Raw genomic sequence first — 17,351 nt, 5'->3', positions numbered from 1 at the left:
GGGCAAGTGGCTCACGAGGGAACAAGTTCAGCAAAAGTTTCCTCATCTCATGGAGGAACTCAACGCAATGGGGACCATTGCTTCCTAAGGGGGGAGGAATGATCCAGGTGGATATTGGTGGCCACCTGCCAAGTCCACCTGGACCCCCACCATTGTTTCTCTCAGCATTTTCAGTTTCCTTAATTGTAGCACAACTTACTATTTTTAGCAGTTTTTCGGGTCCTGAACTTATGGAGCCGTTTTGAGGCCCTAAACGACGTTTTTTGGGAAATCTGGGGGCAACATGGGTCCATGGACCGATGTTGCCCTTCCCAAAGTGGTAGTGCTCGGATAGATCTTTCTAACGAGCTATTGTACGCGTCAAACGGAGATCGTATGCCAAAGTTACGACCCCGGGAAGTTGATGTACCAATTTACCTAAACGGGGCCCACAGTTTGGCGTTTCATCTCCTAGGGTTAGGTTTTGGAATGTTAAGGGTTTTCCATTGTTTCTCAACAATAAATAGGCCTTCGAGCCTCATTGTAACACAGTTGAGAGGCATGTAGCCACCACATCTCTTCTCAGAGATAAGCTACCATCGCCCTAGCTGGTTTATTTCCATTTCTGGTTGTAAGCATATTTCAGTATTTTCCATTAATGAAATGAAGTATTATTTCCGCTGCATCTTTGTGTATATGGTTATCTCTATAATTTGTTGCGTTCCTGTTTAAATCCGGATCAATGCATTTCCGCTTGTTTAAAAGCAATGATAGTGTATTACAGTCATTCCTTGGGAATTACAGTCTCGGTAAAGGATAAGAGCTCTGTGTGAGAAATACCGCCAATAACAATTGTTGGAGCGATAAGAGGAGAATCCACGAGGCTGTCAGTTAACAGTAAATGATTGATATGCCAATACAAACAGAGGGAGAAATTTGGCCTAATATTGATGAAATTATAGCCAGATTTGAGAGACTGTCCATATCACGTGCACCTAGGCCACCAGTTGGTATGGCAAATGTGGTTGCAAAATAAAAAAAAGCCAAGAATGATGACCCCCTTTTGTTTTTGAGGAAAGGCAACAAAAAATTCCCATTTGAGAGTTCTAGTGGGGGACAACCAGCAAAAAGAAAGGCAATTACACTTGGTCCAATGGACAAGATTTTTCAAAAGGAGAAATGGGAAGAGCTTGATCTCACCATTGCCTTTTTTTTTTCTGTCAAAACTTTATATCTTTCAATGTTGCACGCTCACCTCTATTTATTGAGATGTGCCAAGCTCTAACTCAAGGGGCTCCATCATGGTATGTGCCTCCTAGTTCAGAGAAGCTTAGAACCACATTGTTGACGAAGGCAAAAAAAGAGGTGTAAAAAATGCTTGAGCCTATTAGAGCATCATGGCCAACATCTGGGGTTAACATTGTTTCTGATGGATGTACAGATCCAGCACGACACCCACTCATCAACTTCATGGTGTCTTCCTTGAATGGTCTAGTTTTCTTGAAAGCAGTGGATACATTTGGAGAATACAAGGATGCACAATATATGGGTGAGTTGTTTATTAAAGTTATTGAAGATGTAGGTGTTGATTCTTGTGTGCAAATCATTACAGATAATGCATCTGTTTTGCAAGGCTGTTGGCATGGTTGTGGAAGCTAAATATCCACAAGTGTTTTGGATACCTTGCATTGTCCATTCATTGAACTTAGCATTGAAATCCATTTCTCTTGGTGTGCTTTGGATTGGTAACATTATTGAGGATGTACGTCATATCCGTAACTTTGTACAAGACCATACAAATGCCCTCACTATCTACAAGGAGTACAACAATCTATCATTGTTGAAGATTGCGGATACACGGTTTGCCTTTTCATTCATCATGTTGAATAGGTTGAGGGAGGTCAAGACCGCTCTTGGGGCCATGGTTATTTCAGAGTTTTGGTATTTTTGGAGAAAGACATATCAAGTCGCCTCTAAAAGAGTGAAGGACACAGTGCTAGATGATGCTTGGTGGGAGAGGGTATATCTAATTATTCAGATCATGGACCCTATCATTTCTTTGCTTCGATTTATAGATATAGACAAACCCATCCTAGGAGAGGTTTATGAGGGATGAGATTCCATGATTGAGTATGTGAGGAGAATTATTGTATAGAGTGAGTGCCTCGAGTACGAGACATCACCAGAGGCCTTCTGTGGTAATATACAGGATATTCTTGTCAGCAGATGGGACAAGAATTGCACACCTTTACATTGTTTGGCTCACTCATTGAACCCAAAATACTACAACCATGAGTGGCTGAATGGTGGACCTTCCCGCAGATTCCCTCCTCACATGGATGGTGAAATCTCATAGGGGAGGAAAGATGCATTCATGTAGGTTTTTCAGGATAGAGCATTGCTTGATGAGGTGGAGGATGCCTTTGCAGAGTTTTCCACTAGCACTGGTCGATTTGCAGGATATGATGTGATTAGAGATAGGGGGGCTAAGAAGCCCTATTCTTGGTGGGCAAATCATGGGGCAACAAGCCCTCCTCTACAACAGTTAGCCATGAGGCTCCTCTCTCAGGTGACTTCATCCTCTTGTTGCAAGAGGAATTGGAGCACATAGGGGAATTTGTATAATGTTAAGAAGAGCAGGCTTGAGCAGTCCAAGGCAGAGACAATGGTGTATGTGTACACTAAGCAGAAGGAGGAGTGGTTGAAGGGAAAGACAAAGATGTGGGATGTCTTTCCTCATGATATGGGTCTGGACAACAGTGTTGAGTTGGCATTGGCCAACATGGATCTCAATGATCTAGTGCTAGAGCCTGTTAGATTTGATGATGGTGATACTGTAGAGGGGTCATCCTCCACACCACCAGATGTAAAGGTGAATTTGGATACAGGGGAAGAGGATGCAGCAGAGGAGAGCAGTGGTGACCATGATGATGAGGACAATGATGCAGATTTTGATGATGACTATAAGGATTGATGACTCATGAGTCATGAGCTACTTACTGCCTTGTCTTGTATTTTCTATTTCTTTATCTTACTATCTTGTCTTTCTCCTATTGGATCATTGATGTGAATATGTATTATGATTTATCATTTATGAATTTAGAATTTATGATTCATTGATTTATCATTTATGTGACATGTATTTGAATTTTGTATGTACTATGCATGCTATAATGTTACTAACTTACTTTGTAAACAATGAAACTTACATCTAGATGAAGATCTATGTTTGAAATCAATGAATTTGTATCATTAATGGGAATGTGTACGAAATCAATTTTTCCGAGCAAAATCATCAATGAAGGTAACAAAATACCTCTGACTCATCTGTGATGGAGAAGAAAAGGGCTCACACACATTTGAATGCACCAACTCCAAAATCGCTTTGGCTCTGCTATCTTAACCATGGAAGGAAGACTTGACATACTTGCCAAGCTTGAATCCCTTGCACACTCTGCTCTTGTCGAGGCCTCCTGCTGGTAATCCTGTGGCAATCTACTGAAAAATCTTCAATGCCCCATGATGCAAGTGTCCCATGCGGCTATGCCAAAGTTCACCTACATCTGCACATCCTCCTACCTTGCCACTCAAGGCTGAATCTCTCTCTACCCACAACTTGTGGAGATTCTTCACCCTCACACCTATCTGCATCTTACATCTAGAAGCCAAATGTTGGAGGTAAGCCTTACCTCTACTGATGATGACCTCATATAATTTATCCTCAAGGATAGCTACTCAAACCAAGTTCTTCCTCAGCCCTGGAACACAGAGAATATCTTTGAGATTGTTGATGGTGCTGGACCCACCAACATGTCAGGGGATCTCCCCGGTAAGAAGTCCCAACTAGACCTTAGACCGTTTGGTGTAGGATTCCCAACAGTGGGTCGTACAGTATCGCCTTGACCGCGGTTGCGTGCAGAGGTAAGTAGGATGTCCTTGTTGGTAGCAAGGGTGTGACATGCGCAACAATCTAAGGAAGGTGCATGAATGGTTCTAACACACGGAAGGTGGTGTGAGTGTGCCCCTTGGAAACCTATGGAAACATGTGGCTTGGAAGGGAACACATGAGCAAAGATGCATCATGAACTAAAAGGCAGGCGAACCAACAATCCAAAGTGATGGTTAAACCAATAACACATCTCAGTAAGATTCATACATACATATACAGAAAGAGTCTATACATACATGCGTAAGCAAACATATACATATATCATTAGAGTAACCAAGATAAATGAAATACAATAACAACATATGCATGAAACATGCTGGCTCTGCTATATTAAGAAGTGAAAGTTCCAATCATATCGTTTAACCATGACCAACCACTAGTCCCGATAACGGAATAATACAGTCATTGTCACTTGCTCCTCCAAAGAGATGTACTAGCTTTGCACTGTGGAGAAGTCAAGGCTTGTTACAATACTCTCCAAGCTTTCTCTAAGATACTCCTATCAGAAGCTTGGCTACCCAAAAGCCCTTACAATGAGTTATGAGGTTCTATAAATAGCAAAGGGTGGGGTGACCCCTCACATTCCCCTATGTGACTCTTCACCTACCCTCATGACTCTTCAACTACTACATGACTGCTACATTCAACTATCGACACTTGGACTTTCACTTTACAAGATGTTACATACAATCTGCACATGTACCCATGTGAGACAAAATAGGCTTGAGTAAGCCATGCAAGGCATCACTAAGACTCGGACAGTTGTGGGAAGACCAACTCTTCGACATCCTCGCGATGATCGATGGTGGTGAACTGATGCCAAGCTTGGTCGTCTGTGATGGTGTCTGCGCGCTCAATGGTGACATCCTGCTGTAAGCGAACTCTTGCCTCTGTTGCATCCGCGTACACTGATACGGCTCCTTTGTCCAACTCGTCTAATAATATGTGCACACCGTCTTGTGTGCAGCTGAACCAACAACATACTGATGCATAGTGTCTGTGCTGATCTTGAAGTGTGTGACTATGCGCATCAACCTGTCGAAATACATGTTCAGCGCTGGTCGGACTTGGTTCTTGTCTTCTCCTCGGTGAGTGTGCCGATGGGTGAGATCGCATGCGTGCGCATAATGACATCCATGCTCCTGAACACCCTTGCATGCAATTGACGACACTGCTCACCCTGCCTACTCTCTGCCAGCTGCTGGGCTGGGTCTAGAACCTATATGGGTGCAATTTCATCAGTCTATGCATGTTGCGCCTCCTGCTGTACCTATTCCTGTTGCATCTCCTCCTCTCTTCTGTGCAGCTCCTATTCTTCCTTGAGTTTTTGCTTTAGCACCTGTTACTCCTTCTCTGTTTCTCTCTCTACCTTAGCGCGATCCTCTTGTCGCGTTGTCACCTCATAGCCTCAATCTCCAAAGTTGTTGCTTTCATCACGAGTGGATCTGCTTTGAACTTATAGTTATGCTTTGCCTCTGCGCTGTCAACAACCTTCTTGCATTTGTCGCACGCAAGTCTGCTACCTTCTGCTGCTGCTGATGGTGCTACTCGTTGTGATGCCGCTGCCATTTCATGTTGATATCTTTGTCTATGAACAACTTGATGTCTTCATAGATAGGCAAGTTCATAGACACTTGATCAACTGCATCCCTAGTTGCGCTCTCAACAGTGTCTTTGACTCTACTCTCCTGGAAGCCATTGTACCTGTGCTGCTGAGAGGCAGACGAACACTTGTGATACTTGGAGACATAGCAACACTCATGGCAAGCAATCTGTCAGTTGAAAACCAAAACAAACTGGAGGACTGACATGCAACATACCTGTGTGATTGTCTGTGAAGATTGCGCAATTTTCATCGAGAGGCTGGGAGATTGACTGCCAAAACTGCACAAGGCACAGTTCGGGCTGCCAGGAGGCTGATTGACTACTGGAACTGCGTAATGCACAGTCCAGCCTGGCTTGCTGAGGACTGAAACTGTGCAATGCACAATTTTAATCAGCAGTGACATGCAAACCAACAAACTATATTGCGTAGTTTCTGGGGCCAGCAAGGCCCTGCCTCCTAGAATTGCGCAATGCAAGCCTAGAGGTCAGTGCTGGGCCAGACTTGCGCAATTTCTAGAGGGAAGGCAAAGCCTTCACTTCCAGAAATGTGCAATGTTAGCCGGGCAAGGCAAGGTCCGGGCTAAGGCAGCCCAAACCCGCTGACGAGCGACTAAAAACATGAGAAGTCTGAATGCATGGTGAAACTGAGTGTAAACAAGAGTGAATGATCATGCATGCAAATTGTAAGTGCAGGATTCAGAAAATGGGAGAACATGCATGTGTGTGAAGCGGGTCGTCGCAATAGTAACTGTCAGTGCAAAACAGTGTCATGCATGCAACAGCAGTGAGATGCAAATGAAAACTAAAACGGTGCTTCTGCTAACATACATAAACCGACATCAAGCATTCTTTGAAATCAAGTAGACAACACTTACACAAAGCGAAACACAAAAAGCGACAAAAATGCAACGCAAGACATGAGAAGCAGACTTACCCTGAAACAGCTAAGCTGAAGGTGCTGAAGACTCCTAGACGCAATGTGGGATGTCAGAGTTGCAAGATCGATGTGAGGAATGAGCTCTGCAGCACGTGGTTCATAAGTTTTGATAAGATCAAGGTTGTGACGCGCATGCCGCAAATCTAGGAATAAGCGACACTTGGCAAGAGGTTTCTAAAATGATCTTTGCATGTAACCTATCCTAAAATCTAGGGATGCCTTTTGCTATTTCGAGAAAAGTAGCGCATGCATGCAAATCAGTTTTGCCCTGTCTCGGAGGGAACTGGTCAACCCTAAAGGTACATGCATCGGTCTGCAAGCCTGGGATGAAAATTTGCACAGTTTTTGGGCCGAGCAGAGCTGGCTATCTGTCAAGCATTGTGCAATTTATGGGTTGAGGAAGTGACTGCCTCCCAGAATTGCACAATTTCTTAGCTGAGGCCAAGTGCCGGGTCAAATTGCACAGTTTTCTGAGGGAGGACTGCCTGACTGTTTTGTGCAATTCTCCGCCCAGTAGGTTGCCCAGCTGATTTGCGCAATTTTTGGAGGGAAGGCTGGTTCCCCTCCAGAATTTCGCAATTTCTGGGGGAGTCTCTGAGCCAGCAAATAGTCTAAGTCCGGAATGCCAGCCTGCGAGAGGGAAACAAACAAGCTGACATGCACAGGCCAACAGGCAACTGAAACTTAGTTGAAGCTTGTGTGCTTGACAATGCAAGACATGTTGCTAAGGATGGTTGGTAGGGAGGCTCCAAAACGAAGCTAAGGCAAAATTTTGGAGAGTATTGTAGCCTCTACAACACTTGGCGACACACTGGGAGATCTCCAGCTCTCTGCAGGGACCTTCTTCATGAAAAGCAAGTCTAACACCTCCAGAAGTATTGTTCAGTTCTCTGATCGTCTCGACTTCCACACTTGCTTGATTGTAAGATGTAGCATTTGCCATGCCCTTGATCGGTCGACACACATTCCAAGCCAAGCGAACACAGTTGTTTCGATTGGGATGAGGGGTATATTGGTGCACAAACCATATGATAGTTAGAGTTTAAGTTTTCATCTCTGGTGTTGCTCCGCTACTAGCAGGCCTAGACACTACCCCGACGGAGTCATGCAGGAACACAAGCATCGCTCCGCTGCCAGCGAACCTGGTCAATACCCCGGCAGAGTTACTTGTATCACCTCTCTGTGCAGGAAGCCTTTCTCTTCTTTCGCCTTATTCATTTTCATTTTTTCAAATTTTTTTCATACTTTCATTTCATTTTCATAACTGTGCATAGCGCTTATTCATTTCAGAGGCGAAAGAGAGATCTCGACTTATTGAGAGCAGAAGAGGTTGTTTCTTCAGAGAAGTAGTTTGTATATACCTTTGACGTGCTTGTTAAGGTTTTCCCCCTCACCTTACTCTACTTGACTGAGCTGACAAGGGTTAACCCAAAACAACCGACTAGAGTAGGTGACACTAGTTAGCGCGCAAGCGTTGTGTTTTCACCAAGGCTCACTTCGATCAGAACATATTTTCCATTGATGTATCATGGACTAAAGACAACAAGTTCTTCATACAAAGGCAGGACAATAGATAACCAAGTATTGATAATTGCACAAGTCCTCTTGTACTTTACCCAGCTTGTTTCAAGAGTCGCACATAGTTTCATGCGAAACTAACCTACAAACGTAAATAAGCAAACAAACAACAAAACAAAGCAAAAGCAGAAGTAAATGCGTAAGCAAAGCGAGTAAGCAAACAATCAGGCAAACAAACAAACATGCAAAGTAAGAAGCAAACATGCATGCAAGCAAACAAACCAAAAGCAAACACTAATCCTACTCCTAAGCTAACGGTGCATGGGTTTGCTCACGTAAAGTGATACTTCCAATGCAGCCACCGACACATTGGTCGACCCATGTTGGTGAAGGCATGGTTCGTGAACAATACAGTTGTGCGAACCAACAAACATGAAAGATATAACAGTGAAGTCAAACACACTTCGAGTTTAAATGTGTCCACAGAACATAAGTGAGTGCAAATGCATGTCATGCAATCCATGGACCTAGCATGGTGTTGTGCTACACTACGTGGAGATGTTAAGCGTACGCATTCTCTTGACTGTGACATGCAAGCAAATGTGAGAAAGGTAGACCACTTACGTTGTGCAAGTGTGCTTACTGTGTAAGATTCCTCCAATGCAAGAGCGATGGGATCATGTAATTCGAGTGGAGGAAGCGAAATCTGGGTGTTTGGTTGATCTTCAGTGCATACAAATGAGTGATGAGGAGCCTTGCATGTTTCAGCAATTTCCTGATCGGAAGTGAAACCAACCTCAGGACAATGAGGGCCTGACATAACCATTAGCTCCAGCTGAAGTAGCTCGACAGCTTGGGGGATACGACTTCGTCGATAGGTAGATCATCGGAGACCAGTGGCTTAGACGGATTAACATCGAGTGAATCAACATGATCAAATTAAGAAGTACAGAGATCACGACAGCCATGATCAGAAAATTCGGGATGTTCGTCGACATCCTCATGATTTGATGAATCACATAGAGGGGTAGATGAGAAGCAAGAATGTTCACCCTCTGTGTTTCCGAAAAAGAAGATGAAAAATCAAGTGGATGTTCAATGAATGATTTTTCCTCTCCGTTGTTGAATGATGGACTGACATCCAGTGTGTTCTACAAATGATCAACAATGGGTGCATCCATAGACGGAGATACACACATGAAATCAGGGATGGTAGAATCACCAAAGATGTCAGGGAAAAACGGAGGAGGCGTGGACAGAAAGGAATCATCCTTCGCCACGAGTTGATGTTCAGGGTCCTAGTGATACTTTTCATGAATGACACCGCATATTGGTTGTGCGACATCAACTCCGTCGATGGCTTGATCCTCGTTCACAATAGGTGTAGAGTCCGAAACGGAAGAACACAAGACAGTGCAATCCGGAAGATCAGCAGAACACGAAGACGGAGGTTGAGGTAAGAAATGCATGTGACAACCCATGGGATTCATAACCAAGTCTGCGCGAAAATTGAGAGAAGTGATGTTGGGAGGATGTGACAATTGAACGGACGTGTATGCATGTTCTCCCACATAACTCTGTGGTGGTAGAGCTGTTAGATGATGGGACGACGGAAAGTCACTTGTGACAGTGATCGTGTCCGTCTGTGATTGCGCAGCTCCATCATCGAAGTATGCTGAGCGGGGTTTGAACTTCAACTTCTTCTTGGGATTGACAGATTTGGTAAGACAATATTCAAATCTGTCCATGAGATACTGGAATTTCATCTGACTTTTTGGAGCTTCAAACTGCAATACACGGAAGCGGTCCCAAAAATCCATAGGCGATTCTTGCAGAGTCTTTTGTTGTTTCAACAGTTTTTTGTCAAGAGGTTCTGGATCAAAATGATGGAAAGTAGATTCAATGAGATAACAGAACTAGTCAAGTGAGTACATGCTGTCGGGTGGCAGGCTACGACACCATTGTTGTGGCGATTCGCGAAGTGTGTGTGCAAGCAGCAAGTTGGCCTCTTCATCAAAGAAGTCATTTGCATCATCAAGAAATGCATAGAAGTCTTGTAAGTACACAGGCCAGGCCACTTCGCCTTCACCATCATACGTGAATTCCGACAAGAGATCAAAAAACTCCCTCGTGATGTCGAGAGGTTCGGCATGCGAAAAACATCGCGGAGGGACGAGTCTGACAGTATCCATGACGGATGTGCGAAGATTCAAAATAGGATGAGAGGACACAACTTGACATCTGGCCCTCATTCTAGCACCAAAATGTTGACAGTGCTGGACCCACCAACAGGTCAGGTGATCTGCCCGATAAGAAGTCCCAACTAGACCTCAGACCGTTTGGTGTAAGAGTCCCAGCAGTGGGTCGTACTATTTTGCCTTGACCACGGTTGCGCGCAGAGGTAAGTAGGATGTCCTTGTTGTTAGCAAGGGTGTGACATGCGCAGCAAGCCAAGGAAGGTGCATGAATGGTTCTAACACATGGAAGGTGGAGTGAGTGCGCCCCTTGGAAACATGTGGAAACACGCGACTTGGAAGGGAACACACAAGCAAATATGCATCACGAACTAGAACGCAAGCAAACCAACAATCCAAAGTGATGGTTAAACCAACAACACATCTCAATAAGATTCATACATACATATACAGAAAGAGTTTATACGTACATGCGTAAGCAAACATATACATATATTATTAGAGTAACCAAGATAACTGAAATACAATAACAACATATGCATGAAACGTGTTGGCTCTGTTATATTAAGAAGTGAAAGTTCCAAGCATATAGTACAACTGTGACCAACCTCTAGTCCTGATAACGGAACGTTACAGTCATTGTCGCCTGTTGCTCCAAAGAGATGTACTAGCTCTGCGCTATGGAGAAGTCAAGGCTCGTTACAATACTCTCCAAGCTTTCTCTAAGATACTCCTGTCAGAATCTTGGCTGCCCAAAATCCCTTACAATGAGTTATGAGGTTCTATAAATAGCAAAGGGTGGAGTGACCCTTGACATTCCCCTTTGTGACTCTTCACCTACCATCATGACTCTTCACCTACTACATGACTGTTACATTCAAATATCGACACTTGGACTTTCACTTTACAAGATGTTACATACAATCTGCACATGTACCCATGTGAGACGACATAGGCTTGAGTAAGCCATGCAAGGCATCACTAAGACTTGGACAGTTGTGGGAAGACCAACTCTTCGACATTCTCACGATAATTGACGATAGTGAACTGATGCCAAACTTGGTCGTCCGTGATGGTGTCCGCGCGCTCGATGGTGACACCTTGCTGTAAGCGAACTCTTGCCTTCGTTGCATCCAGGTACACTGATATGGCTCCTTTGTCTAATTCGTCTGATAATATGCACATCACCGTCTTGAGTGCAGCTATACCAGCAACATACTGATGCATAGTGTCTGTGCTGATCTTCAAGTGTGTGCTGGTGACTATGTGCATCAACTTGTCGAAATACATGTTCAGCTCTGGTTGGACTTGGTTCTTGTTTTCGCCTCAGTGAGTGTGCCAATGGGTGAGATCGCATGCGTGTGCATAATGACATCCATGCTCCTAAACACCCTTGCATACGATTGATGACACTGCTCACCTTGCCTGCTTCGTGCCAGCTGCTGGGCTGGGTCTATAACCTGTATGGGCGCAGTTTCATCAAATCTGTGCATGTTGCGCCTCCTGCTGTACATGTTCTTGTTGCAACTCCTCTCATCTATGCAACTCATGTTGTTCCTTGAGTTGCCGCTTCAGCACCTGTAACTCCTCTGTTTCTCTCTCTGCCTCCGCGCGATCCTCTTGTCACGTTGTCGCCTCATAGCCTCAATCCTCAAAGCTACTGCTTTCATCACGAGTGGATCTGCTTTGAACTTGCAGCTATGCTGCGCCTTTGTGCTGTCAACAACCTTCCTCTTGCATTTGTCGCATGTAGGTTTGCTACCTTCTGCTATTGTTGATGGTGCTGCTCGTTGTGATGTCGTTGCCATTTCATCTTGATATGCTTATCTATGAACAACTTGATGTCTTCATAGATAGGTAAGTTCATAGACACTTGATCGACTACATCCCAAGTTGCGCTCTCAATGGTGTCTTTGACTTTGCTCTCCTGGAAGCCATTGTACCTGTGCTGCTGAGAGGCAGACGAACACTTGTGATACCTGGAGAAATAGCAACACTCATGGCAAGCAATCTATCAGTTGAAAACCAAAACAAAGTGGAGGAATAACATGCTACACACCTTTGTGACTGTCTGTGAAGATTGCGCAATTTTTAATGGGAGGCTGGGAGACTAATTGCCAAAACTGCGCAAGGCACATTTCGGGCTACCAGGAGGCTGACTGACTGCTAGAACTGCCCAATGCACAGTCCATCTTGGCCTGTTGAGGACTGAAACTGCACAATGCGCAATTTCAATTAGCAGTGACATGCAAACCAGCGAACTGTATTGCGTAGTTTTTGGTGCCAGCAAGGCACTGCCTCCCAGACTTCCGTAATGTAACCCTGGAGGTCAGTGTTGGGCTAGACTTGTGCAATTTCTAGAGGGAAGGTAGAGCCTTCACTTCCAAAAATGCACAATGCTTGCCAGGCAAGGCAAGGTCCGGGCTAAGGCAGCCCAGACCCGTCGACAAGCAACTGAAAACATGGGAAGTCTAAATACATGGTGAAACTGAGTGTAAACAAGAGTGAATGATCATGCAAGCAAACCGCAAGTGCGGTATTCAGAAAATGGGAGAACATGCATGTGTGAAGCAGGTCGCCGCAAAGGCGACTGTCGGTGTAAAACAGTGTTATGCATGCGATAGCAATGAGATGCAAACGAAAACTGAGTCGGTGCTTCTACAAGCTAACATACATTAAAACAACAACAAGTGTTCATTGAAATCAAGCAGACAACACTTACACAAAGCAAAACACAAAAAGCGACAGAAATGTAGCGCAAGACATGAGAAGCAGACTTACCTTGAAACAACTAAGCTGAAAATGCCGAAGATTCCTGGATGCAATGTGGGATGTCAGAGCTGCAAGATCGATGTGAGTAATGAGCTCTGCAACGTCTGGTTCATAAGTTTTGATAAGATCGAGGTTATGACACATGCCCCAAACCTAGGAAAAAGCGACATGTCGCTAGAGGTTTCTAAAATGATCTTTGCATGTAACCTCCAGCTGCTAAAAATAGATCCCTTAAATCTAGGGATGCCTTTTGCATGCTTCCTTTTTCTATTTCGGGAAAAGCAGGCCATGCATGCAAATCAGTTTTGCCCGGTCCCGGAGGGAATCGTCAACCCTGAAGGTACATTCATCAGTTTGCAAGCTTGGGATGAAAATTTGTGCAATTTCTGGGCTGAGCAAAGCTGGTTGTCTGTCAGGCATTGCGCAATTTCTAGGCTGAGCAGGTCACTGCCCCTAGAATTGCGCAATTTCTGGGCCGAGGCCCAGTGCCGGGTCAGATTGCGCAGTTTTCTGAGGGAGGACTGCCTGACTATTCTACATAATTCTGGAGCCCAGCAGACTACCCAGTTGATTTGCACAATTTCTAGAGGGAAGGCTGGTTCCCCTCCATTATTGCACAATTTTCTGGGGGAGTCTCTCAGTGAGCAAATAGTCTAAGTTCGAAATGCTGGCCTGCGGGAGGGAGAAAAACAAGCTAACATGCACATGCAGGCCACTGAAACTCAGTTGAAGCTTGTGTGCTTGATAGTGCAAGACATCCTGCTAAGGATGGTTGGTAGGGAGGCTCCAAAACGAAGCTAAGGCAAAATTTTGGAGTCTTGTAGCTGCTGCAACAGAGATGAAGAGTATTACTGACTCCCTCTCACAGCTGACAGTACCAACTCCCTTTGTATCATACTTGCCATTATCTCTAAGCTCGATATTCACCTGCATATCCTTCTCATCTAACTGGCTAAAATACTCTCAATTTCCAGTCATATGGAAAGAGGTTTCTGAATCAATATGCCACATGCTGCTCCCTATCGAGCTTGCCATGCAAGCTATCGATGAGAAGTCCTCAACAGATGCAACTACATGTTCCTTATTTGCCCGCTTCTTCTTCCGGTTAGGACACTTAGAAGAATAGTGTCCAAAAGTATGGCAATGGAAGCATTTGATCTTACCTATATCCGTCTTCTTCTTGTCACTCTTTTGACTGTTCTCACTTTTCCCTTTGCCTTTCTTGCCTTTGACTTTTCCTACAAGAGCAAGATTTTCCTCCTCCTCCTCAACGTTGGAACCCTTGCCGCTGCTGCTAGAAGTCTCAACTAGTCTGAGCTCAACTCCTCCTGAATGAAGTCACTCCATAGGCATTCCCAATTCGACAAATTATCTTGTCCATTAATGCTTTGAACAAAAGTACGCCAATCTTTAGTAAACCCATTCAGAGCCACACGCACTGGCTCTGTACCCATGGGCTTTTCTTCAACAACTGCTAGCTCATCACGAACCTCCTAGATTCTGGTGAGATAGGCAGTTACACTCTCAGCCTTATGCATCTTGATTGTCCTCAACTTCTCTTTGAGGACCATCTTCCGGTTCTCAGAAGAGTTCTAGTAGAGCTTGACTAAGGCATCCCACATGTCCTTAGTTGTAAATTTACTTGCAACATGAGGAACTACATGATCCCAAAGTCCATCCATGATCATCCTTTCGGCCTTAACCATCTTCCTGTGGAAGAGCCTCAACTCGTTTGGATTTGAAGCTTCTGCAACGCCTTGCTTAGCAAAGTCTTTCAACGCAAACTCGTCTAACAAAAACAATATGCAGACCTTCCAAACACCAAAATTGGAGGAGCCATCTAGTCTATCCTGCTCTTGTAATCCTAATCTTGTGTGAGTTGTCATCTTGAATACTATGTGTTGATTGATACCATGTAAAATTTCCACGAAATTCTGATCTGCTAGTATGAACAATCTGAAAACAAAATTTCTTTTCACATAGACACAAATTTTCTCTACCAAATAACAACGGAATAGAACAGAAATAATTGCACAAATTCACATAAGAAAACAACACAATTTTTCTAGGGAACCCAACAGGGAAAAACCCTCGCTTGCTTCAGAATTTTATTGAAGAAGAATAAGCTACAGATCTCCTAAAATCAGCTTGTCTTAGTCAGAAAAATACAATATTATGTTTGCCTTAAACTAGGCTTGAAACACCTACTCCTCGAAAACTGTGCAAACTTAAGCTCCAAATCTATGTGCATTCCTTAGGAAATATGCCCCTATTTCTTAGCACATTCCCAAGTCCTAAAAAATAGGAATTTTCTCCTATTTTTCAGTGCACTTCTCAACGTTTCCTTCCTTCTCCAATTCACACAAGAGAAAACTTCTTGGCTCATTCCTCTCACAAGCTCACTTGCTCACAAACTCGTGCTCAAGAAATTATGAATACAAAGTGTGCCTTCGATATTCTTATAAGCAATTCGATTTGGCTATTGTTAGTGAATTTCTAAATTAGGAAGTTGAATTGGAGCTTTCTAGTTAACAAAAGTCAGCACACTTAATTAACATGACCCTCCTGAAATTTAGGAGGCTAACACGACTTGAACATTCAGTTCCTAATTTAAATCACACTAGAGGACAGATAACTCGGTCCTCCACAAACTCACACTAGTCAAACTTCTTCTTGAACTCGTCCACATCACTGGAACTTGTGCATGATTAAGAAGATCACTAAATCGATTCCTTGAATTAAGGCACAAATCAAGGAATCCATTCCTTCGCTACTTTTCAACATAAAGAATATGGAAGTCCTCAAAGGACCAAGTTACATCAAAGTTTGTCTATACATTTTTCTCTTATTTGTTCATGTATGCCCTGTTCACTAAGAGAAGTCTTGGGCATAATTTATGCAATATCATGTCAAGGTATCAGTGTCATATTGTACATAAAGGCATTAGAGAATCTCATAATTGAAGGATCTTGTCTCTATACAAAAGTCCTATTAAGAAGATGTGTGACAAGGACTAAAGTTTGACATCTAAATATGAGCCCTCTGAAAGGAAGGAAAAGAAGCTTTAGAAAGATTCAAACCTCATGTAAAGGCCTGGTTCCTTGGAGGCTCTCATTCGACCCCTCTTAGGGACTAACTATATATATATATATATATATATATATATATATATATGAGATCACTCCTCCAAAAGACACTTGAAATTGTCCCATGATCTCTATGTCTCCTATATGAAATCTGAGGCTCCTATGCGAAGTTCTGTGGCTCCATACTTTTAAGTTTTGGGAAATCTGTGGCTAATTATATGAAGTTCTGTGGACTATACTTAAGTGAAGTTCTGATTTTGTAATATATATGATCTCTATGCCTCCTATACGAAATCTGAGGATCCTATGCGAAGTTTTTTGGCTCCATAATTTTGCGAAATTTGTGGCTAATTATATGAAGTTTTGTGGACTATAATTAAGTGAAGTTCTAATTTTGTAATCCGAATTCTGAAGTTTAGGAAGAGGCCCTCCCGGAAACCTGAAGTTGACTTTCTTACAGACCAAGTTAAGGACAAATTTGAGGAAGTTTGTCTCGACATCTTGAAGGATAGACTTGGTACTTGTGGGAGACTATCTTGATGGCTAGTTTATGCCTATGTCTTGATCAAAGGTATGCTATCTTCACTAAAGTCTCTAACAACTCGTTGTTAAGAAGCCAAGCTTGTATTGTTTCAAAAGGTGCAGCAAAAAAGCAAGTTCAAAATTTTCCCTTGAAAGCTCGTATATAAAGTGCTGAAGTTACTAACTTTAAAGTTGAAACTTCAAAGATGACAATCACTTATTGTCATTCAAGATTGAAGGTTGAAGTGCTGAACTTGATGGAGTTTCTTTGTTATTGATCTTCAAGGAAACATTGTTTTTGGGCATCACAAAAATCTATGACAGGAGAAATGATATTAGCCTTTCACATTTATCGTAAATATTATGATGTTGAAGTATGATATATCTCTGCCACTAATCATACCTTTGCAGAGACCCTGATTATTGTCATTCAAGATTGAAGGTTGAAGTGCTGAACTTGATGGAGTTTCTTTGTTATTGTTCTTCAAGGAACATTGTTTTTGGGTATCACAAAAATCTATGACAGGAGAAATGATATTAGCCTTTCACATGTATCGTAAGTATTATGATGTTGAAGTAGGATATATCTCTGCCACTAATCATACCTTTGCAGAGACCCTGATTATAATGGAAAAGAGGTTGAATCCCTCTTCATAATTATTTGTCGCAGTCCTTAGATATTGGTTGACCCTGTTATTATCAAATTCTTGGAGAATTGATGTCATGCGTGCTTCCATGGAAAAAACTCCATGCTATACGTCTGAAGGTTGATGTTTCCTTTGAATTTG

The 17,351-nt window shown here is 43.1% G+C and overlaps 1 long non-coding RNA gene across 3 annotated transcripts in view; it reads left to right on the top strand.

Moving 5' to 3' along the window:
* LOC149177547 (uncharacterized) overlaps nucleotides 1-17,351 on the top strand; it is a 208,315-nt gene that overhangs the window by 102,062 nt on the left and 88,902 nt on the right. The window contains exon 1 of one of the 3 annotated variants that reach the window (XR_016258781.1): nucleotides 16,467-16,612. The exons of the other annotated variants lie outside the window; for them this stretch is intronic. This is a non-coding gene — a long non-coding RNA (uncharacterized LOC149177547). Of the gene's footprint in view, nucleotides 1-16,466; nucleotides 16,613-17,351 lie in introns of those variants that run through there. 3 annotated transcript variants of the gene reach the window in all.

The sequence above is a fragment of the Pinus tabuliformis genome, chromosome 4_1 (assembly GCF_031772625.1).
Source record: "Pinus tabuliformis cultivar Carrire ecotype Pingquan chromosome 4_1, CPIR1, whole genome shotgun sequence".
Classification (NCBI taxonomy): Eukaryota; Viridiplantae; Streptophyta; class Pinopsida; order Pinales; family Pinaceae; genus Pinus; species Pinus tabuliformis.
The sequence above is the reverse complement of the archived record's forward strand: the minus strand, read 5'-3'. Positions and strand labels throughout refer to the sequence as shown.